Source organism: Heterodontus francisci, chromosome 34 (assembly GCF_036365525.1).
Source record: "Heterodontus francisci isolate sHetFra1 chromosome 34, sHetFra1.hap1, whole genome shotgun sequence".
Taxonomy (NCBI): domain Eukaryota; kingdom Metazoa; phylum Chordata; class Chondrichthyes; order Heterodontiformes; family Heterodontidae; genus Heterodontus; species Heterodontus francisci.
Genome location: NC_090404.1, coordinates 42717949 through 42724289, shown reverse-complemented (window position 1 = coordinate 42724289; position 6341 = coordinate 42717949). Strand labels below are relative to the sequence as shown.

Here is a 6341-nt window from a genome sequence, read left to right as displayed (position 1 = left end):
CACTTTCGGAAGGATGTGATTGCCCTGGAGAGGGTGCAGAGGAAATTCACGATGATGTTTTCTGACCTGGATCATTTCAGTTATGAAGAGAGACTGAAATGGCTCGAGTTATTTTCCTTAGTGTAGAGAAGGCTAAGGGGGGACACGATTGAGGTATAGAAAATTAGAGGGGCATTGATAGTTTCGACAGGAAGAAACCTTTTCCTTAGCGGAGGTGTCAATAACCAGGGGGCATAGATTTAAGGTAGGGGGCAGGAGGTTTAGAGTGGATTTGAGGGAAAAAGTTCACTCAGAGGGTGTTTGGAATTTGGACCACACTGCCTGAAAAGGGTTGGTAGAGGCAGGAACCCTCACAACATTTACCAAGTATTTCGATGAGCACTTGAAACGGCAGAGAATACAAGGCTACGGACCAAGTGCTGAAAAATGGGATTAGAATAATTAGGTTCTTCATGACCGGCACAGACACGATTGGCCGAAGGGCCTGTTTTTCTGCTGTATAACTCTATGACCGCCGAGTTGCGAACCATTTGCTGTTTCTTTTTAATGTCAGTCATGTTTGTGAGAGTTGTCATAACAGTAAAAAAGACTGATTACTTTCTGACCAGGAATCGAACCCAGAACGCGAGAGTGAATGCATTGAGCCCACACCACTCGAACACCAGTGAAGCTCAGCCACGCCTTTCAATATTAGCTGCTTTTCCCATTTCTTCACCTTCAACAGGCTGATTTGTTTGTTTATTTCTCACACATTTTTTGCCTTTTGTTCAGTTTATGACAAATCCACGATCTCTGATTGATACTGAGACATTTGAACATTTCCAACCAGCAAAGTGAGCAGTCAACTCAAGAAAAATGACGCAAAGCCGCTGTAAACAGGGCTTGAACCTGCGCAGGGAAATTCCCCCATTTGGATTTCGAGTCCAACGCCTTAACCACTCGGCCATCACAGCTCAGCTGCTGCTTGCTCTTCTAATTAAATCATTGGTACAATGCATTAGACAATTGCTTAAATTAGACATATTCTGGGGAATCATTGTCTTTGAGCCTTGAGTTGAGTTGCATCTCCCAGTGTATGTTAAAATTAACATGATGGAATCAGTGTACTTTACAACACAGAAGGAAGCCTCTCAGCCCACCGAGTCAGCACCGGCTCTTTGAAAGATCAGTCAGTTTAATCCAACAATCCAGCTTTTCCCCATCACCCTGGAAATCAGTCCTCTTCTCTTCTCGCTATTCTCTGTTTTATGGACCTCAGAAAATTATGTATCCACGCTGTCACTGGTCCTTTAATTCCATCACTTTAATTTTTCTAACAAGTTGATTATGTGGTATTTCACCAAATGCTTTTTAAACTCCATCTCCACAACATCAATCACATTACCGCTACCCTCATCAACTTGAGAGTTATACAGCTATACAGCACAGGAATAGGCCCTTCGGCCCATCGTATCTGTGCCAGCGATCAAGCACCCATCTATTCTAATCCCATTTCGAGCACTTGGCAAGCAGCCTTGTATGCTATGGCGTTTCAAGTGCTCATCTAAATACTTATTAAATGTTGTGACTGTTCCTGCCGCTACCACCCCTTCAGGTAGTATGTTCCAGTTTCTTTCTCCATTAATTCATCACAGAACACATTTCATGAGAAAAACATCATCTGCCATGAAAACAAAACCCAGTTCATCAATTCACATCCCTTGGCAAAGAAGATTCCCCAAAGAAATATTGTCAACAACCCACCGCTGGCCTTCCAAAGGCCAGCCCTGCTTTTGTAGCATGTGTCTGCCGAGCGGTCGGACCTAAGTGTATAGACTCAGTTCAAGGTCCAAATGAACATTGGTGTGAATGGAACGTGTGTAACCTCGAAACAGCGGTGGTAACTGAGCAATGTTAACGGCTTTAAGACCGTGAAAGTGAATGTTACAGTCTGCTGAGCCACAGTGAAATGAAATGGAAGCAAGTGAGTGTCAATAGTGGAAGGAATAATCTGAGAGAAGGGGCGGGTTTGAATGTTGGAGCGTGAAGCACAGGCATGTGTAAGTGAAATACTGTAAAAGGAGACAGTAGTTTTTTTTCTCCATCAAGAAGAAATTCATTTTCAAGAAGTAAGGATTGGTTATTTGCTGCATTCCATTAGTTGGTGCAGCAGCCGGTTTAAGACATAAAGCACGCTCTGTCTGGATTTGGAGTTGCTGTGACCACAACACAGAGTATTCACCATTATGCAGTCACAGTCCCACTGAATCAGCTGTGATAGTCTAACACAATTGTTTGAGAAAGATCTTTTTTCGTGAAGAGGATTTCTCGACAAAAGCTGCCTGATCTGCTGAATATTTCTAACATGTGATGCTTTTATTTTGGACTTTCCACCTGAGCAGCTTTTCTGCTGATATAAGAAACAGCAAGGGTCCCAGCACCGATCCCTGTGGTACACCATTGGTCACCGATATAACACAAATTATGACCGCATTGGGAATGGAACCCCAGTTCAATGGAATTATGATCGCTGAAACCCCGACTATCAACAATTTTGGGGGATGCCATTGACCAGAAACAGAACTGAATCAGCCACATACATACTGTGTCCACAACAGCGGGTCCGAGGCTGGGAATTCTGCAGCGATTAACCCAACACCTGACACCCCAAAGCCTGTCCGCCATCGACAAGACACAAGTCAGGAGTGTGATGCAATACTCTCCACTTACTTGAATGATATTGGAGCTGCACTCAGGAAGCTCAACTCCATCCGGGACAAAGCAGCCCACTTGATTGGCAGCCCATCCACCACCACAAACATTCACTCCCTTTGTCACCAAAGCACAGTGGCAGCAGTGTGTATCATCTACAAGATACACTGCAGCAACTCACCACAACTCCTTCAACAGCACTTTGCAATTCGACAGCGCTTTGCAAACGCGTGACCTCTGCCACCTGGAAGGGCAAGGACAGCAGATGAGTGGGAACATCACTATCTGCAAGTTCCCCTCCAAGCCACACACCATCCTGACTTGGAAATATATCACCGTTCCATTACTGATATTGGATCAAAATCCTGGAACTCCCTCCCTAACAGCACTGTCCGTGCACCGACACCACATGGACTGCAGCGGTTCAAGAAGGCAGCTCAGCACCACCTTCTCAAGGGAAATTAGGGATGGGCAAGGCAAATCCCCAGGATGTTGATGGTGGAGGATTCAGCGATGATAATGCCATTGAACTTCAAGGGGAGATGTTTAGAATTTCTCTTGTTGGGGATGAAAATTGTCCAGCAATTGTGAGGTGTGACTGTAACTTGCCGTTTATCAGTCCAAGCTTGACTGTAGTCCAGGCCTTGCTGCATATGCATATGGACTGCTTCAGTGTCTGAGGAGTCGGGAATGGGACCAACCATAGTGCAATCATCAGCGAGCATCCCCACGTCTGACCTTGTGATGGAGGGACGGTCATTGATGAAGCATCTGAAGTTGATTGGATCCAGGACAAGATCTGAGGAACTCCTGCAATTATGTCCAGGAGCTGAGATGATTGACGCCCAACAACACAACCATCTGCCTTTTAAAGTAGAAGAACAGAAGATAGGAGCAGGAGTAGGCCATTCGGCCCTTCGAGCCTTGTCCGCCATTCATTCTGATCATGGCTGATCATACAACTCACTAATCTGTTTCCACTTTTCCCCCATATCCATCGATCCCTTTGAGCCCAAGAGCTTGAAAACATACAATGTTTTGACCTCAACTGCTTTCTGTGGGAGCGAATTCCACAGGTTCACCACTCTCTGGGTGAAGAAACGTCTCCTCATCTCAGTCCTGAATTTTTTAAAATTCATTCATGGGATGTGGGCGACGCTGGCTAGGCCAGCATTCATTGCCCATCCCGAATTGCCCTTGAGAAGGTGGTGGTGAGCTGCCTTCCTGAACCGCTGCAGTTCATTTGGTGCAGGTATACCCACAGTGCTGTGAGGAAGGGAGTTCAAGGATTTTGACCTAGCGACAGTGAAGGAGCAGCGATTATAGTTCCAAGTCAGGATGGTGTGTGACTTGGAGGGGAACTTGCAGGTGGTGGTGTTCCCATGTATTTGCTGCCCTTGTCCTTCTAGTTGGTAGACGTCGCGGGTTTGGAAGGTGCTGTCTAAGGAGCCTTGCTGCATTGCTGCAGAGCATCTTGCAGGTGGTACACACTGCTGCCACTGTGCGTCGGTGGTGGAGGGAGTGAATGTTTGTAGATGGGGTGCCAATAAAGTGGGCTGCTTTGTCCTGGATGGTGTCGAGCTTCTTGAGTATTGTTGGAGCTGCACCCATCCAGGCAAGTGGAGAGTATTCCATCACACTCCTGACTTATGCCTTGTAGATGGTGGGCAGGCTTTTGGGAGCCAGAAACTGAGTTACTCGCCTCAGGATTCCTAGCCTCTGACCTGCTCTTGTAGCCATGGTATTTATATGGCTACTCCAGTTCAGTTTCTGGTCAATGGTAACCCCTAGGATGTTGATAGTTGGGGATTCTGCGATGGTAATGCTGTTGAATGTCAAGGGGAGATGGTTAGATTCTCTCTTGTTGGAGATGGACATTGTCTGGCACTTGTGTGGTGCGAATGTTACTTGCCACTTATCAGCCCAAGCCTGGATATTATCCAGGTCTTGCTGCATTTCTACACGGACTGCTTCAGTATCTGAGGAGTCACGAATGGTGCTGAACATTGTGCAATCATCCGCGAACATCCCCACTTCTGACCTTATGATTGACGGAAGGCCATTGATAAAGCAGTTGAAGATGGTTGGGTCTAGGACACTACCCTGAGGAACTCCTGCAGTGATGTCCTGGAGCTCAGATGATTGACCTCCAACAACCACAACCATCTTCCTTTGCACCAGGTATGTCTCCAGCCAGCAGAGGGCTTCCCCCTGATTTCCGTTGACCTCAGTTTTGCTAGGGCTCCTTGATGCCATACTCGGTCAATTGCTGCCTTGATGTCAAGGGCAGTCACTCTCACCTCACCTCTTGAGTTCAGTTCTTTTGTCCATGTTTGAACCAAGGCTGTAATGAGGTCAGGAGCTGAGTGAACACAAACTGAGCGTCACTGACCAATGGTTTACCCCGTATCCTTAGTCTATGACCACTGGTTCTGGACTCCCCCACCATCGGGAACATCCTTCCTGCATCTACCCTGTCAAGGCCTGTTAGAAATTTATAGGTTTCTATGAGATCCCTCTACCCGCCCCCACACACAAACAACCCGCCCCCACCCCACCACCCCACCCCCCGCCTCCACCCCTTCACCTTTCTGAACTCCAGCGAATATAATCCTAACCAATTCAATCTCTCATACGTCAGTCTTGCCATCCCAAAATTCAGTCTGGTACACCTTCGTTGCACTCCCTCGAGAGCAAGAACATCCTACCTCAGATAAGGCGACCAAAACTACACAGTATTCCAGGTGTGGCCTCACCAAGGCCCTGTATAATTGCAGCAAGACATTCCTGCTCCTGTACTCGAATCCTATCGCAATGAAGGCCAACATAACGTTTGCCTTTTTTTTAACACCTGTCACACCTGCATGCTTACGTTTAGCGACTGGCGTACGAGAACATGCAGGTCTCGTTGGATATTCTCCTCTCTCAGTTTTCTCGGCATTCAGATAATAATCTGCCTTCCTGCTTTTGCCACCAAAGTGGATAACATCACATTTATTCACATTATACTTCATCTACCATACATTAGTTTGATCAATTTGTTTACCCACTATTTTTTTCATGTTTGTACTTGCAGCTGTTCAATTTTCAGTCCGTTAACACCCTTTCTGTACGAATGCTTTGTCTTTCAACAAATCATTTACATATCTTTGCTCCATGACCTTCTGGTCAGCAATTCTGTGACGTTGTCCTATTTCCACCTTCTCCTTGTTATCTCTTGCCGCACCCATACTTTACTTGCTTATTACCTTTTACATTTCTAATATTTGCCGGTTCTGAAGAAGGGTCACTGACCTGAAACGTTAACTTCTCTCTCCACAGATGCTGCCAGACCTGCTGAGTATTTCCAGCATTTTTTGTTTTTATTTCAACTACTCCTGGATGTTCGTTTCCCATCTCTGGTCAGCCTGCAGCGATGTCTCCGTAATCCCAACTATATCGTACCCGTTTACATCCAATTGCACAATTAATTCATCCACTTTATTGCTCATACCGAACATTCCCTGGTGTGCAGCAAGGTTAGACTCAAACCAAAGATGCTGCATCACTCCAAGCAGAAGAGCCACTCACACATCAACACGAGCAGAATTTCTTATCCACAGCTGTTACATAAATTTCTAAATTCAACTTGAAAAAGCCCTTCAAAACAC

The 6341-nt window shown here is 46.0% G+C and overlaps 1 non-coding gene across 1 annotated transcript; it reads right to left on the bottom strand.

Moving 5' to 3' along the window:
* Positions 1-867: 867 nt before the first annotated feature.
* Positions 868-953, bottom strand: trnas-cga (transfer RNA serine (anticodon CGA)). The gene has a single exon. It is a non-coding gene; the product is annotated as a tRNA-Ser (tRNA).
* Between the last annotated feature and the right edge of the window lie 5388 nt (positions 954-6341).